Source organism: Lissotriton vulgaris, chromosome 1_2 (genome assembly GCF_964263255.1).
Source record: "Lissotriton vulgaris chromosome 1_2, aLisVul1.2, whole genome shotgun sequence".
In the NCBI taxonomy this organism is placed as follows: Eukaryota; Metazoa; Chordata; class Amphibia; order Caudata; family Salamandridae; genus Lissotriton; species Lissotriton vulgaris.
Window position 1 is genome coordinate 358,658,845 of NC_141686.1, and position 15,850 is coordinate 358,674,694.

Sequence of the window (15,850 nt, forward strand, 5' to 3'; positions counted from 1 at the left end):
GCATGTACCAAAGCTGCGTCCACCTGATCTGATCCTCTGTAATTTTGGAATAGAAAGTAAATTCAAGCTAGGAGATCTCTGCTTTTGTTCGGGTGTATGCATTTCCACCTGGTTTGCAATGAAGTGAGGAGCTTGACCTCTCACCCCTTTAGGGCTGAGGCAGAGGTTCTTAGAGGGGATTTGTTATTTCAATATAGGTGTGGCGCGTGCCCACCTCTGAAGATGATGTAGTACACAAGCTGTGTCGCTGTGAATTACTTGTAGTCCATGAATGGTGATAGTGGGTATTCTTACATATACACGGTTGGCATTATGCGATCTAAATAGGACTACAGCCACCGCTATTGACAAATACTAAATCTGGAGTGTTTAAGGATTACTCTATGTATAGATTTTATACTGGAATGGTGTGTTTCCAGTACGAATCCTATGCTAGACAGCACACACGCCTATGGTGTAAAGGTTTTGTGTGGCCCTAGGTAGATTGTGTACTAGTGCCGGGGCAGTGTGCAGCAGCGTGCTGTATTTCATAAATCTTGCTCAGCGCGGCTCTCTCCCCCTCGCACATCACAGTGCTGCACCTAACTGCTGAACTATGTTGCACTAAAAAATAATAAATATGCCCCGTAGTGTGCATGCGTGGTCTGCCCAGCCTCAACCCTCACATTCTCTTGTGCACACTTGGTCTGCCCAGCTTCAACCCTCACATTCAACTGTGCATGCGTGGTCTGCCCAGCCTCAACCCTCACATTCTCTAGTACATGCTTGGTGTGCCCAGTCTCAACCCTCACATTCAACTGTGCATGCGTGGTCTGCCCAGCCTCAACCCTCACATTCTCTTGTGCATGCTTGATCTGTGCAGCCTCAACCCTCACATTCTCCTGTGTATGCGTGGTCTACCCAGCCTCACCTCAGAGTTGAGTTCTGTGTGATTATAAGATAAACCACGTCATCTGTAATTCTACGCACTTGGTCACCAGCATTAATGATTGAATGTGTTTTACACCAAGCGCGTAGAATTACAGATGGCGTGGTTTATCTTATAATCATAGTGAACTTTCGCCAGCACTTATTTGGTTGGAAATGACAAGGTGCCGCACGTGACTATGCAAAATTAATGCTTTTCGCAAAAGCACGTAAAAAACTCAAGAAAAATGTTTAGGTTAACAGCAATGACGTAATGTTTAATTTACATACTGCATGATGATTTTAATGCAATGTCTCATGATGTATCTCCCAACATTGACTAAACAAGTCTGTTTTTCCAGCTCCGAGGACTGTCAAGCACCTTCAATCTGTTGTCACTGTCTATTACGTAGAGGTGTGTCACATGATATTGTATAAACACTGTGATTTGCATTGCACTCGTACTCGTGAACCAGGAGGTTTCCTCCGAAATGAGCAGAGTGACTTTGCTTGAAATAAAAACACGCTGAAAAGGAATACTTGTGGCCCTGGCATCGTTTGTGGGAAACCGGCGAAACGATTGTTGAGATTTGGGGTTCGCGACCCCGCCAAGGCCCGCCACTGAAAGCGGCTCGGGTTTAGCTGTAGGTTTGGGAAACATCCTTTACAACGCAACTTTTACCACGCAGTGTCTTTACGACGCAACTTTTACAACGCAAACCATTACAACGCATTGTGCTGGGGGGCGCTCTAGGATAGGCAATAGGTTTAATTTACTATCCAACACCTTCCCTACTATCCACGGGGACTGGAGTTGGAATAGTAAATTAAACTATTCACTATCCAGCGCCCCAAAGCACTATGCGTTGTAAAGGCATGCGTTGTAAAAACAGCGTTGTAGAGGCATGCGATGTAAAAGCATGCGTTGTAATGTCATACATCCGTAGGTTTACACATATATAGAAGTAGAGATGGACAAGGCAGGGAAAGAGAAATAAAGAGAAAGTTATTCGATTTTCACTAATGCGATGGCGAAAATCCTGAGATCGGTGCTTTAAAATTTGCTGCTGGAGTAGGAATGCCTATTGTGAAAGGGGATTTATTTGTAATTACAAATATTAAGCAACTAAAGCTACACTTTCAAGTGCTATATGTATAAGTCTTTTTATTGTAATGTTATGCACTAGTCCACTAAACTTAGAACACATAACCAATAACAGGATTTCCTGCAATAGGAGTAACAAGCTGACTGGACAGCCACATAAAACCTTTTTGCAAGAAAAAATATAGACTCAAACGCAAAAAGAAATATCTTCAGCAGTGTCTGTTCAAGCTTCTTTTGATAGTACTTGGCTGGTGGACTCTAGTCAGCTTGGGCTTTTAGATGCTTTTGCCGGCCCCGGGTTCTGAAGGTTTAACACAATTAAATATTTTTGGGGCATCACACGGACTTCAATGACCCTAAAAGCTGTAATAAATTCAAATGTATTCCAAATAGGGAGACCCAAATATGTGTTGCCCGGGCCCCACAAATTATTAGTATATCAATGAACTAGAAGTCAGCTTCATATGCTAGTTATGAATAAAACAACTACCATACTTTATGGAACAAAGTCCGGATATCAAAGGGTTCAACGTACAGAACTGTGGACAAAGGTGCCTAATAAAGACATGCATTCTGAGAGAAGAAACTAATACGGTTCTGTAAAAATATGCTTTTGTTTCCTCCTAGCATACCTCTTAATCCATTGCAGAGACAACCTCCCACTGAGTACAAACATCAAAAAACAAGGTCTGAGCAGGTATTCATGAAAATGAGTAACAACTCCACACGGACCCATTCTGGACGAATGTATGACGTTACAACGCATACATTTACAACGCATGCACTTACAACTTAGTTTTTACATCACAACATCCACTACAACGCATTCCATTAGATCGCATGAAACTACATCGCATTTTAAAAAACTACCTTTACAATGCATTCCATTACATCGCATACTACCTTTACAACGCAAACCATTACAACGCATATCATTACATTGCATTTAAGGTAAGGATTGGATAGTATGGGGATACAAATTACTATTCTAACTCCAGGGGGTGCAACAGTAGGGTAAGTTTGGACAGTGTAGTGGTAAACATTACTATTCTAACTCCGGGGGGTGCAACAGTAGAATAAGTGTTGGATAGTGTAGTGGTAAAAAATATTATTCTAACTCCAATGGCATGCGTTGTAATGGTATGCGTTGTAATGCCTGCGTAGTAGTGAATTGCGATGTAGTATCATGCGTTGTAATGCCTGCGTAGTAGTGAATTGCGATATAGTATCATGCGTTGTAATGCCTGCGTTGTAAGTGTAGTGCGATGTAATGGTTGCGTTGTAAAGGTTGTTTCCCATTGTGGATATAAAGGAGTTAAGACCACACACTGAGGCCACACTAAATCTTTGATGTATTATAACAAGGTCACAAAGTGACCCCCTTGTACAGTACACCTCAAGTCCTGAATTTCAGCAAGGATACATAGCATTCTGGGACATGTAGCTTGGATCTAAACACTGACATCGCCATCGCTATCCCTGATGACTATAAGATCACACGCAAGGACCGCACCGACCATACAGGAGGTGGAATCGCTATCGTCCATAAGAAATCTATCCGCATTTCTACCAGCTCCGACGCCAACCTCGCTAACTCCGAACACCTTCACTTCAAGATCCACATCGACCCCAAGACAACTCTTAGAGGCACCCTCCTCTACAGACCTCCAGGACCCCGCGCAAAATTCAGTGAAGACATCACGGACTTCATCACCCCACACGCGCTCCCCTCCAAAGACTACATCCTTCTGGGAGACCTCAACTTCCACCTTGAAAAGATCAACGACCGCAACACCGCCACCCTCTTAGACAACCTCGCCAACCTCGGACTTAAACAACTGGTCACTTCCCCCACCCACATCGCAGATCACACACTCGACCCCATCTTCACCTCCAGCAACCATGTCTCCTTCAGCCACACTACGGATCTCCTCTGGACTGACCACAGCTGCGTTCACTTCACCTACAACAAGCCGAAACCCATCATCCACCTCCAACCAACTCTACAAAGAAACTGGAACAAAACCACCACGGAGCAGATCTCCACATCGCTCCTTCGAACCTCCCCAGCCCTCTCTTCTAACGCCAACGAAGCCGCCTCCAACCTCACCCTTTGGTTATCCAACACCGCCGACACCTTAGCACCACTGAAAAAACGTCAACACAAACTTGGCAACAAGAAGGCCTCATGGTTCAACGATGACCTCAAGAAGTCCAAGAAACTGTGCCGCTCCCTTGAAAAGGACTGGAAAAAAGACCCATCCACCAGCAACAAGGACGCCTTCAAAAGCGCCATCCGTACTCACCACCAACTGATCCGAAAAGCCAAGGAAACAGCATTCAAGGATCGACTTGACAACAACGCCCACAACAGCAAGGAACTTTTCAACATCGTCAAGGAATTTTCCAACCCCTCGGCCAACTCCAACGACATCACCCCTTCTCAAACCCTCTGCGACTCCCTAGCCTCTTTTTTCCACAACAAGATTGCTGACATCCACAACAGCTTTGACAACCAACCCGGAAGCCAACCCACCCTACCATCTGCTGACCATCTTCCCCCCGTTAACACCCTTAACGCCTGGAACCCAATCTCCACTGAGGACACCATCCGCCTGATGAATTCCATCCACTCTGGATCCCCCACAGACCCTTGCCCTCACCACATCTTCAACAAAGCAGACTCCGTCATAGCTCCGCACCTCCGAGACGTCATCAACTGCTCCTTCAACTCCGCTACCTTCCCAGAAGACTGGAAACACGCTGAACTCACCGCCCTTCTGAAAAAACCAACAGCAGACCCCACCGAACTCAAAAACTACCGCCCCATCTCGCTTCTTCCATTCCCGGCCAAAGTCATCGAGAAAGCTGTCAACAACCAGCTGGCCGCCTTCCTCGAAGCCAACAAATCACTCGACCCCTCACAATCTGGCTTCCGAGCCAAACACAGCACTGAGACCGCCCTCATCGCAGCAACAGACGACATTCGAACTCTACTGGACAATGGAGACACAGTCGCCCTCATCCTCCTCGACCTCTCTGCAGCCTTCGACACAGTCTGCCACAGCACCCTTTTACAACGCCTCAGAAACATCGGAATACAAGGATAAGCACTGGAATGGATCACCTCGTTCCACACCGGAAGAACCCAGAGAGTCCGCCTCCCACCATTCAAGTCCGAGGCCTCTGAAATCATCTGCGGCGTACCACAAGGATCCTCACTCAGCCCCACCCTCTTCAACGTATACATGAGCCCCCTCGCGGCCATCGCCCGCCAACACAACCTCAACATCATCTCTTACGCGGATGACACTCAACTGATCCTTTCTCTCACCAAGGACCCCAGCACCGCCAAAACTAACCTACACGAAGGAATGAAAGAAGTCGCCGAATGGATGAAACAAAGCCGTCTGAAACTGAACTCAGACAAAACAGAAGTCCTCATCTTAGGTAAATCCCCCTCTGCATGGGACGACTCCTGGTGGCCGGAAGCCCTCGGAAAAGCACCCATCCCGACAGACCACGCACGGAACCTTGGCGTCATCCTGGATTCTTCACTCTCAATGAACAGACAAGTCAGCGCCGTATCCTCTTCCTGCTTTAACATTCTTCGCATGCTCAGAAAAACATTTCGCTGGATCCCCTCCGAAACAAGGAAAACAGTCACCCACGCTCTAGTCACGAGCCGACTGGACTACGGAAACACCCTCTACGCAGGTACCACCGCTAAACTCCAGAAGAAACTACAACGAATCCAAAACACCTCAGCCAGGCTCATATTAGACATCCCACGCAACGAACACATCTCTGGTCACCTTAAAGACCTCCACTGGCTACCCGTCAATAAGAGGATCACTTTCCGACTGCTTACCCACGCACACAAATCACTCTACGACATCGGACCAGATTGCCTCAACTCTCGACTGTCCTTCTACACCCCCTCCCGCCAACTTCGCTCTTCCAGCCAAGCCTTCGCCACTGTACCTCGCATCAACAAGACCACCATGGGAGGCAGATCCTTTTCATACCTAGCTGCCAAAACATGGAACTCACTACCCGCTTACCTTCGCCTCACCCAGAATCACCTAGCGTTCAGAAAGCAGCTTAAAACGTGGATATTTGACAAATAATCCTCCTCCCCTTCCTAAGCGCCTTGAAACCCTCTGGGTATGTAGTGCGCTATACAAATTTTATGACTTGACTTGTGTTTAAATATCATAATGCAATGTTCTTTAAAGAGCCATGGCTAAATGAAGGGATTCATATATGACAGTGGGCCATGTCGTCTCACAATTAAACATTACACATACACCTGCAGGCTGCATCCCCTGATGATGGTGTGAGGTCAGTACACCTGCCCCATGCACCCCCTGATGATGATGTGAGGTCAGTACACCTGCCCCCTGCGCCCCTTGATGATGGTGTGAGGTCAGTACACCTGCCCCCTGCGCCCCCTGATGATGGTGTGAGGTCAGTACACCTGCCCCCTGCACTCCTGATGATGGTGTGAGGTCAGTACACCTTCCCCCTGCACTCCTGATGATGGTGTGAGGTCAGTAAACCTGCCCCCTCCCCCCCAGATGATGGCGTGAGGTCAGTACAACTGCCCCTACCCCCCTGATGATGGTGTGAGGTCAGTACACCTGCCCACTGCACCCCTGATGATGGTGTGAGGTCAGTACACCTGCACCCCTCCCCCCTGATGATGGTGTGGGGTCAGTACACCTGCACCCCTCGCCCCTGATGATGGTGTGAGGTCAGTACACCTGCCCCCTGCACCCCTGATGATGGTGTGAGGTCAGTACACCTTCCCCCTGCACTCCTGATGATGGTGTGAGGTCAGTACACCTTCCCCCTGCACTCTGATGATGGTGTGAGGTCAGTACACCTTCCCCCCTCCCTCCTGATGATGGTGTGAGGTCAGTACTCCCCCAGGCTGTATTCACACCTCTTAGGTTGCCGATGGTTGCGAGAGGCTCACTTACCCCTGATGTGTCTACCATTGAAACTGAAGGTAACTGCAGCCAGGCTCCTCCTTCCACTGGACAGACAGACAGGCCCTCAGGGCTCCTCCTTCCACTGGACGGACAGACAGACAGACCCTCAGGGCTCCTCCTTCCACTGGACAGACAGACAGACCCTCAGGCTCCTCCTTCCCCTCGACAGACAGACAGACCCTCAGGGCTCCTCCTTCCTCTGGACAGACAGACAGACCCTCAGGGCTCCTCTCCTCTGCAGGAGGCTGGGGCTCGCTGCTGAAGCTGACTCTGCCCCCCGTGACCCAGACATTATCACACTCACAGGCCTGAGGAGAGCTCGTCAACATCCGGTACTGACGCTGACTCTGCCGCTGCTGACCCGGAAGCAGACATTACTGAGAGGGAGGGGGCGGGGCTATGGTATCCTGAGAGGAGGCTTCTTTCCACCTCCTCTGCTGATGCTGACGCTGCCCCCCTGACCCGGACACTGTTCCCCTCTCAGGCCTGAGGAGAGTCCATCTGCTCCGCTGCTTCTGCCCCGGGTGACCCGGAAGAGAAACTGATCATGCGTTTCCCACAGTGAAGAAGATGAAAAGTAAGGTAAACTCAACTGACAATACGGCAAAACATATTTAGAATTATCGTTGTTTTTACCTATTTGTTTAAAAAATGCATTATTTTCGAAAAAAATAAATATTTACAAGCATTTATTTCAAGGTAATATCTTTTAGTCCTAATGCTTTGGGTATGTAATTTTACTTGGCTCCTTACAACTGCACTCTGTTTCCACGGTAGTGGTAGCTCTGCAGATGTATAAGAAAGGCCAGGCTCTCTTTTCTGTCATAACAAATACATACTACACAAACCCTCCTAATGAGGTGACATTTGTGTAAGAAGATGGCTTTCTTTGAGTGTCACTTGGTACAGGAGGTGGATACACTCTTTGAGTTGTTTGGATTGGTGCTGGGGCTTCTCAGCACAGTTTGATCAGTTCATACAGAGGTGTCATTTCCGGTATATATATATATGTTTCCCTTGTCTTCATTGCTTGATTTTGCTTGTGAGAAAGTGTCACTCATAGCCATTAAAATGTCACTCGTAATTACACTGAAATTATCAAAATGTCACACATAGCAATCTGAAACCTTGACAGCTATGGGTTTGTAGGAAAGGTGATGGTGTGACCATGTATTATACGGGATAAAGTACCACCTGGTGCATATAATAAGATTATTGCAAGTCACCTTAGAGTTCCGTAACCTTATAAAGGAACTCTGCCTTCCTCGTTCCTCTACATGGTTATGGAACACCTTGTTGACTTGCAATATCCTTAGAAGGTGCAGCAGGGGGTACTTTATCTCTAATATATTTCCACTGAATATGGTTTGAGTGAAGTTATAGTTGGCTCTGTTAAAACGCCTGAATGGGTCTTTAAAAAAAATCAGAAATTCACTTAAAAACAAGGGTAAAATGTATATAGAGCCTTCAGAGCTCTCCCTAGTCGGGAGTACTAGGGCTGCGAGCATACTTGCGTGTATCATCCAATTCCTGTCGCTTTACTGATTAGAAAGTAGCGTTTTTATGCAATTAAACTTTTATGTGCAAAATAATTTGGGGGGACTTTTAAACACAGTGTTTTAATTGGGAATTGAGAGCAGGCACACTGACACCTACTCACGCTGTACTAGCTTTCTCTTGCCTCGCCTTACCGCTTTTGTTTTGTGGAAGGCGGCGGCGGGCGCCATCTTGGGTGTGGGCTGGGGCTGCGCTCTAGTCGCGCTGGCCTCCCGCCCTCCCCGGACTATTTAGCTGTGATCTTATCGCCGCTCGCTGCCTTCAGAGCTCTCCCTAGTCGGGAGTACTAGGGCTGCGAGCATACTTGCGTGTATCATCCAATTCCTGTCGCTTTACTGATTAGAAAGTAGCGTTTTTATGCAATTAAACTTTTATGTGCAAAATAATTTGGGGGGACTTTTAAACACAGTGTTTTAATTGGGAATTGAGAGCAGGCACACTGACACCTACTCACGCTGTACTAGCTTTCTCTTGCCTCGCCTTACCGCTTTTGTTTTGTGGAAGGCGGCGGCGGGCGCCATCTTGGGTGTGGGCTGGGGCTGCGCTCTAGTCGCGCTGGCCTCCCGCCCTCCCCGGACTATTTAGCTGTGATCTTATCGCCGCTCGCTGCCTTCAGAGCTCTCCCTAGTCGGGAGTACTAGGGCTGCGAGCATACTTGCGTGTATCATCCAATTCCTGTCGCTTTACTGATTAGAAAGTAGCGTTTTTATGCAATTAAACTTTTATGTGCAAAATAATTTGGGGGGACTTTTAAACACAGTGTTTTAATTGGGAATTGAGAGCAGGCACACTGACACCTACTCACGCTGTACTAGCTTTCTCTTGCCTCGCCTTACCGCTTTTGTTTTGTGGAAGGCGGCGGCGGGCGCCATCTTGGGTGTGGGCTGGGGCTGCGCTCTAGTCGCGCTGGCCTCCCGCCCTCCCCGGACTATTTAGCTGTGATCTTATCGCCGCTCGCTGCCTTCAGAGCTCTCCCTAGTCGGGAGTACTAGGGCTGCGAGCATACTTGCGTGTATCATCCAATTCCTGTCGCTTTACTGATTAGAAAGTAGCGTTTTTATGCAATTAAACTTTTATGTGCAAAATAATTTGGGGGGACTTTTAAACACAGTGTTTTAATTGGGAATTGAGAGCAGGCACACTGACACCTACTCACGCTGTACTAGCTTTCTCTTGCCTCGCCTTACCGCTTTTGTTTTGTGGAAGGCGGCGGCGGGCGCCATCTTGGGTGTGGGCTGGGGCTGCGCTCTAGTCGCGCTGGCCTCCCGCCCTCCCCGGACTATTTAGCTGTGATCTTATCGCCGCTCGCTGCCTTCAGAGCTCTCCCTAGTCGGGAGTACTAGGGCTGCGAGCATACTTGCGTGTATCATCCAATTCCTGTCGCTTTACTGATTAGAAAGTAGCGTTTTTATGCAATTAAACTTTTATGTGCAAAATAATTTGGGGGGACTTTTAAACACAGTGTTTTAATTGGGAATTGAGAGCAGGCACACTGACACCTACTCACGCTGTACTAGCTTTCTCTTGCCTCGCCTTACCGCTTTTGTTTTGTGGAAGGCGGCGGCGGGCGCCATCTTGGGTGTGGGCTGGGGCTGCGCTCTAGTCGCGCTGGCCTCCCGCCCTCCTCGCGTCCCATATATTAAGTAGCATGTCCAGACGGCGCAGCGGGCTGGCGCAGCGGGCGCGCGCCGAAGCCGCGCCAAAGCCAAGCCCGTCTGCGCCCGTCCGCGGCCGGACACGGCCCAGGGCCATAACCCTTGCCCCCCGATTGATGTACTCTTCCCGGCACTTAAAAGAGTTGAATGTTGGTAAGATTTGTCCGACCTGTACTATTGCCCCCCTGAAAGATGCGACGGTCACTCGATTATTTGTGTGTCCAGGCTGTGGATATCTTCTTCCCCAATCCAGTAGCCCTGCCCATTCTGGGATACAGGATGGCAGGTCCAATGTTGTAGTGAACAGAGCTTCGCATGGATGTGGAGCTGCGCTCATCAATACGCGCTCACTTCCATGTCATAGCTTTTATATCAATGAATTTATCGTCACTCATGATCTGGATCTACTGTTTGCCACTGAGACCTGGGCAGATGCCGGGTCTGGTCCGGATTTCTGTAATGCTACTCCGGTTGGGTACAGTGTAGTCAGACATGATAGGCCTGTAGGAAGAGGTGGCGGCCTTGCTATTATCTTTAAGGATAAATATCGTACCACACTCGATCCTATAAACTCGGCTAACTGTGAATCAGCCGCTTTTGCTATCAGCATTACCCCCAAGCAGGCACTAAAGGGTGTCATACTTTATCGTCCCCCTGGCCCCCGTAATTCTTTTCTTTCCTCCCTTTCTGACCTAAGTGACAATATTATATGTTCTGATACATGCACTATATTGGGAGATTTTAATTTTCACTTGGAAGAGCAGGACAACTCCGACACTGCCCAACTTACAACTGATTTTTCCAATTTAGGGTTGCATCAACTAGTCAAGGGCATTACGCATCAAGCTGGACATTCCCTTGATGGTCTGTTCACGAATGACCCTGGCATATCTGTATTAGATATCATCCCAATTACTTGGTCTGACCACAGGGCCATCATCTTTCAAATAGACATACGACCAGTTGCCCCTTTAGTCTCCAGGCCTGGAACCAGAATGGGCACTCGTGCCTGGAAAACTGCAGATATGCCTCAGATGCTACATTCCCTGGCTTCCTCCCGTCCTCAGGGTGGAAATACTCCGGCACTTTCGGCCTCAGCTTTTCAAGACTGGATCAGAAGTGCTGCTGACCTAGTGGCCCCAGAGAAAATCATGAAGCCCAACAGAGTATCCCCCTCAGCCCTCTGGTACAATGAAGATCTTCGACTTCATCGTCAACACTGCAGAAATCTAGAAAGGCGCATGTAGGAGAGTAGGGTCTGCAATCCTATGATCACCCAGATTTTTTGCTTTTGTTTCACTGGTTTACGACTTTCTCTGGCTGTGGGCCTGCTAATCAGACCCACAGCCTGGCTGTTCTCTTTCTAAATTACGATATGTACCCTAGGTGCATTTACCAATTGGTACTGGGCCACCTTATCAGACCCCGTAACGCAGGGCATAGGTGTACCCAGGGCCGCCAGGGGCTGCAGCATGTATTATGCCACCCCTGGCTGGCCTCTTAAATTTGACACAACTGGCTGCACGACAGCTGGGGCGAAGACGTGTAACCACCCTTCGCTTTAGGTATAGTAGCCCTATATCTAACCATACAATGGACACCCGAGTCCCTATCAGTCACTCCTATGGCAGGCCTTATCAATCCTGAAGGCAGAGTGCGTGGGCTCGTGTGAGCTAGGTTCAGGCCCGAGCCGAGCCCGGCTGCAGCTTGCGGAATCAAGACCCAATAGCTGTTCCATGATAACGCGTACCATATCGGTAACTCCGGTATCGCGTTATCAAAGCATGTCGAGTAAGGTGTCATACGAATCGGGGTGCTGCCCTCTCACCAATTCTGGCGATGAGGTTAGTATCCCACCCTTCTAGAGGGACACGACATGTACGTAACTGTGAACCCCGGTTAAAGTTAACTGAAGCCTCAGCTCCACAAAATGGATGCTGCCACCACAGACACAAGTCTGACCTCCTGCTGCTGGGAGTCCTTCCAGCGAGGAACACTTGGACAAAGGGTTTCCTGTCGAGGGCGCTGTTCGCACCGTCCCAGACAGGGTTTGTGTATTCTGGGTAGGTAGGGCTTTGGCGAGAAGGTGACTGCGGAGTGGCACCCCGGTGCTCACTACGCATCTGCCGGTTAGAACCAGTTCCAGGGGCGACAGCCCTGGCCTGGGGAAAGCCCGGCAGGGGAGAGGGGCGTAACTACCCCCCTTCCTGGTCCCACCCTTAGGGCAGGACCTAGTCATGTACCCACCCCTTTCTTTAGGATAAAGACCGGAGCGGGGACCCTTCCAAATTAGATCATCTTTGAATCAAGAACTACTTTCTACGAAAGGACACTCAAGACTCTTCTCAAGATTTCTCCCTTGTGGCTAAGGAGTAGTCACCCTGCGTCAGCGGGCACCAACTAAGAACTCTGCGGTTTGCTGCAAGTCCTTCCTCAAGGATCCGACGGCCCAGCTCGACGAGAACCGGCTTCCCTGGCACCTCTGACCTCTACCCACGTCATCAGCTCAGCTGTGATCTGTGGGTGCGACGAGACCTCGAGGGACCGGCCATCATCAGAACCTGCACGCTCTTAAAAACCAGCACGACCATCGAGGTAACTCTCTGGTGAGTGCTCTGGGGTCCGAGAAGCCCCGATCCTGAGCCGCTCTAGCACCGAAGTGCAGTCTCCCAGCATCTCCACGATCTGCGTGGGGCCCTTCTGCTCACTGCTCAGCACGTTGTCTGGTCACTCGCCGCTGGCTTGTGCCCTTCTGTGACGACATCCGAGAATCATCACTGCTGGTCTGGTTGCTCCAGACTGGCCCTTGCTTCCATCTTTGCGAGAAGCACCCCGGACCCTCCTGGTCCACTCAAGACGCCATCTTAGGCCCACCCCGTGGCCCTGAGATCTGCCAAGGCTTGTTGCCCCATCCTGGGCCCAGCGACGCCGACAGCATCATCCTTCGTGGGACAGCTCGCACCTCCACCGTGGTCGCCGACAACGCCTCCTGGTCCGTGAGACTGCAGAGCCTAGCGTCGCCCACTCACCTAGTCGAGGTGACGGCCAACCGGTGCCTTCCTGGTACCCTCTGACTACTGGCTAGTAGTACGAACTTGGTCCCCTCTGCTTTCAGGTTTCATCAATCTCCGATCCAGGCTTGGATCTCTACGAACTATTCAGCACTGGTCGCCGGCCAGCAACTCCTTTCTTCCGGCTCCTGGCTCGTCAGCGAAGACCCCGACGCCTGTAAGACTTGTGCAGCCGCAGCCCTCGTGGCTAGGTAACTCGGCATTTCGGTGCCTGCATAGCCTCCTTACTCTAGGGTCCCGAGTCCCTCGCTTCCGACTTGCCTTATCGGGTCCGCCCGAGACCTTAACCTTTCCGTGTCCTCGGACACTTGTTTTAATTGTGCACTTGAAGTATTTGCTAAAGAGATTTGGTTTGTGCTTAGTACCCTGTCCTCATAAAGAGTGCAGGGCTGTTGTGATTCTTAATAAATATCCTGTTTATTTTCATAACACTTGTGTGGTGTCCTTTCACTGGGTGTTCAAGGGGTACATGTGTGGTAAACAGCTGGCTTAACACGCCCTCTCGAGTCTTTAGCCTTAGACTGCTCGTATCCACGCTACTAGGATAGCTGATCTATAGGTTGACTTACAACCAAACACCATAAGGGTCGTTGGAACGATACATAGCGGTCGCTAGAATAGCGAACGTTGCATATCGGGCCAACTTCTCACATTGGTGAGCAGCGGTTGGGATTTGAGCTTGCTGTTGTTTTACCACACGTATCCTAAGAATATCTTGTTGAAAGATCGCACAAGTACTGTTAGTACATATAACTAAAAGCTTAGAATACTCTGAGTTCTACTGAACCAGCTGTTGTAGCTCCTCAAGGCTTAGCACACCTTGGCTACAACTCTTAGCAAGGGAACAGTAGGTAAACACATAGTGTAGGTAGGTGCATCACTTACACCACACTAGAAACAGTATGTCGGACAAAGGAGGAAACTCTGGGTCTCCCCTTGTATCAGTTGACCCTCCACAGGTCATCCCTTCAGGATATACTGTGCTGAGCTTCAAGGAGTTGAGACGGTTGTGTCACTCCAGGAAGATTCAGCAGGGGTCTAACCCCACAACATCCTTTCTGATTGGTCTCTTGGAGACTTATGATGCCAGGAGAGCTGAGAAACTTCGTAGCTCTTCTAATCCAGAAGGAGACATGCCTCCCCTCGAGGGAACCCGAGACGATCCTGACCTCATTCACCTCGCAACCGAGAACGAGGATGTGGAGGAGGATGAGGATGAGGATCTCTCTGGGGATGAGGCAGATAAGGGACAGGTAGAAGTCGTCAGACTTAGCAGGTCCAACTTAAGCAAACATGATAGCGGTACTGGGGGACCCCTGGGGCCACTATCAGGTCAGCTTAACATTGGGAACGGACGAGCCAGATCTCTGTCAAGAGGCTCTGGCAGATCCCTTCAAACCAATGGCTCTCACAACTCGTCTCAGAGAGGGATGACGTCCCCCCAGAGGAGAGTGTACGAAGCTAAGGAAAGGGCAGCTAAACTAAGGATTGAAAGGGAAGAACTTGCCCTGGCCAAGGAGAGGCTTGCCTTTGCAAGAGAGCAACAGTTAAGTGGGGTAGTCCCCACTGGTGGCAGCAATGTACCTAGTAATAGGGAAAAGAGTTTCGATACGAAACACCTTGGTAAGATAGTGCCCCCCTTTAAACAAGGGGACGACATCCACAAATGGATTACTGCTTTGGAGAGGGCCTGCACTGTGCAGGGCGTTCCCCAGAGTCAGTGGGCAGCTATCTTGTGGCTCTCCTTTGAAGGAAAAGGAAGAGACAAGCTCCTCACCACAAGGGTAGAGGATGCTAACAATTACCAAATCTTGAAAAATACGCTCGTTGAAGGGTTCGGCCTAACCACTGAACAGTACAGGGTGCTGTTCAGGGATACCCAGAAAACGCAGTCTCAAGATTGGTCTGATTTTGTCGATTGTGCCACTAAGGCTTTTGAGGGCTGGTTGCTGGGCAGTAAGGTTACTGATTACGAAGGATTGTATAATTTGATGATGAGAGAACAAATTTTAAACAATTGTCAGAACCAGTTGTTGCATCAGCATCTTGTCGACTCGGATCTGACCTCTCCCCAAGAATTGGGAAAGAAGGCAGACAGATGGGTTCGTACAAGAGTTAAACAGAACCAGGGCCAGAATCAAGGTGGTCAGAAGAAAGCAGACCAGAAGGGTAAAGATTCTAAAGGGGAACAAAGTGACCAGAAGTCTTCGACAGGTCCCCAATAACCCAAAGAGGGTGGGGGTCAGGCTCCCCAAAAGAAGAAAGAAGGCCAATCCAAAAGATGGTGCCAGTACTGTAAAAGTAAATCTCACTGGTTTAGTGAGTGCACCAAGAAAGGAGGAGGGCAGACTCCTGCCACTGCAGCCCCTAAGGCACCTGTGCCCCCTAGTACAGTCAGCAGTGGTAGTGCGCCTCCCAAGGGTTTAGTAGGGTTAACCCTGGGTTCTGAGGGGCGTGACAACTTAGTTGGCACACTCACTCAGGCTGTCCTTGTCAGTACAGGGGACGTGGACGTGTCCCCTGACGTAAGCCCCAATTCTTTGGGCAAATACCGACAGA

General features: G+C 49.3%; 2 protein-coding genes across 2 annotated transcripts in view; one reads left to right on the plus strand and one right to left on the minus strand.

Annotated features, from left to right (window-relative positions):
• The window catches only part of LOC147736837 (uncharacterized), a 50,584-nt gene extending 43,467 nt beyond the window's left edge, over positions 1–7,117 (minus strand). The window contains exon 1 of the mRNA XM_086953826.1: positions 6,997–7,117. The gene's annotated coding sequence lies outside the window, so the exon portion shown is untranslated. The remainder of the gene's footprint in view (positions 1–6,996) is intronic.
• A 451-nt stretch (positions 7,118–7,568) lies between these two features.
• LOC147736838 (uncharacterized) overlaps positions 7,569–15,850 on the plus strand; it is a 37,215-nt gene continuing 28,933 nt past the window's right edge. The window contains exon 1 of the mRNA XM_086953524.1: positions 7,569–7,590. The gene's annotated coding sequence lies outside the window, so the exon portion shown is untranslated. The remainder of the gene's footprint in view (positions 7,591–15,850) is intronic.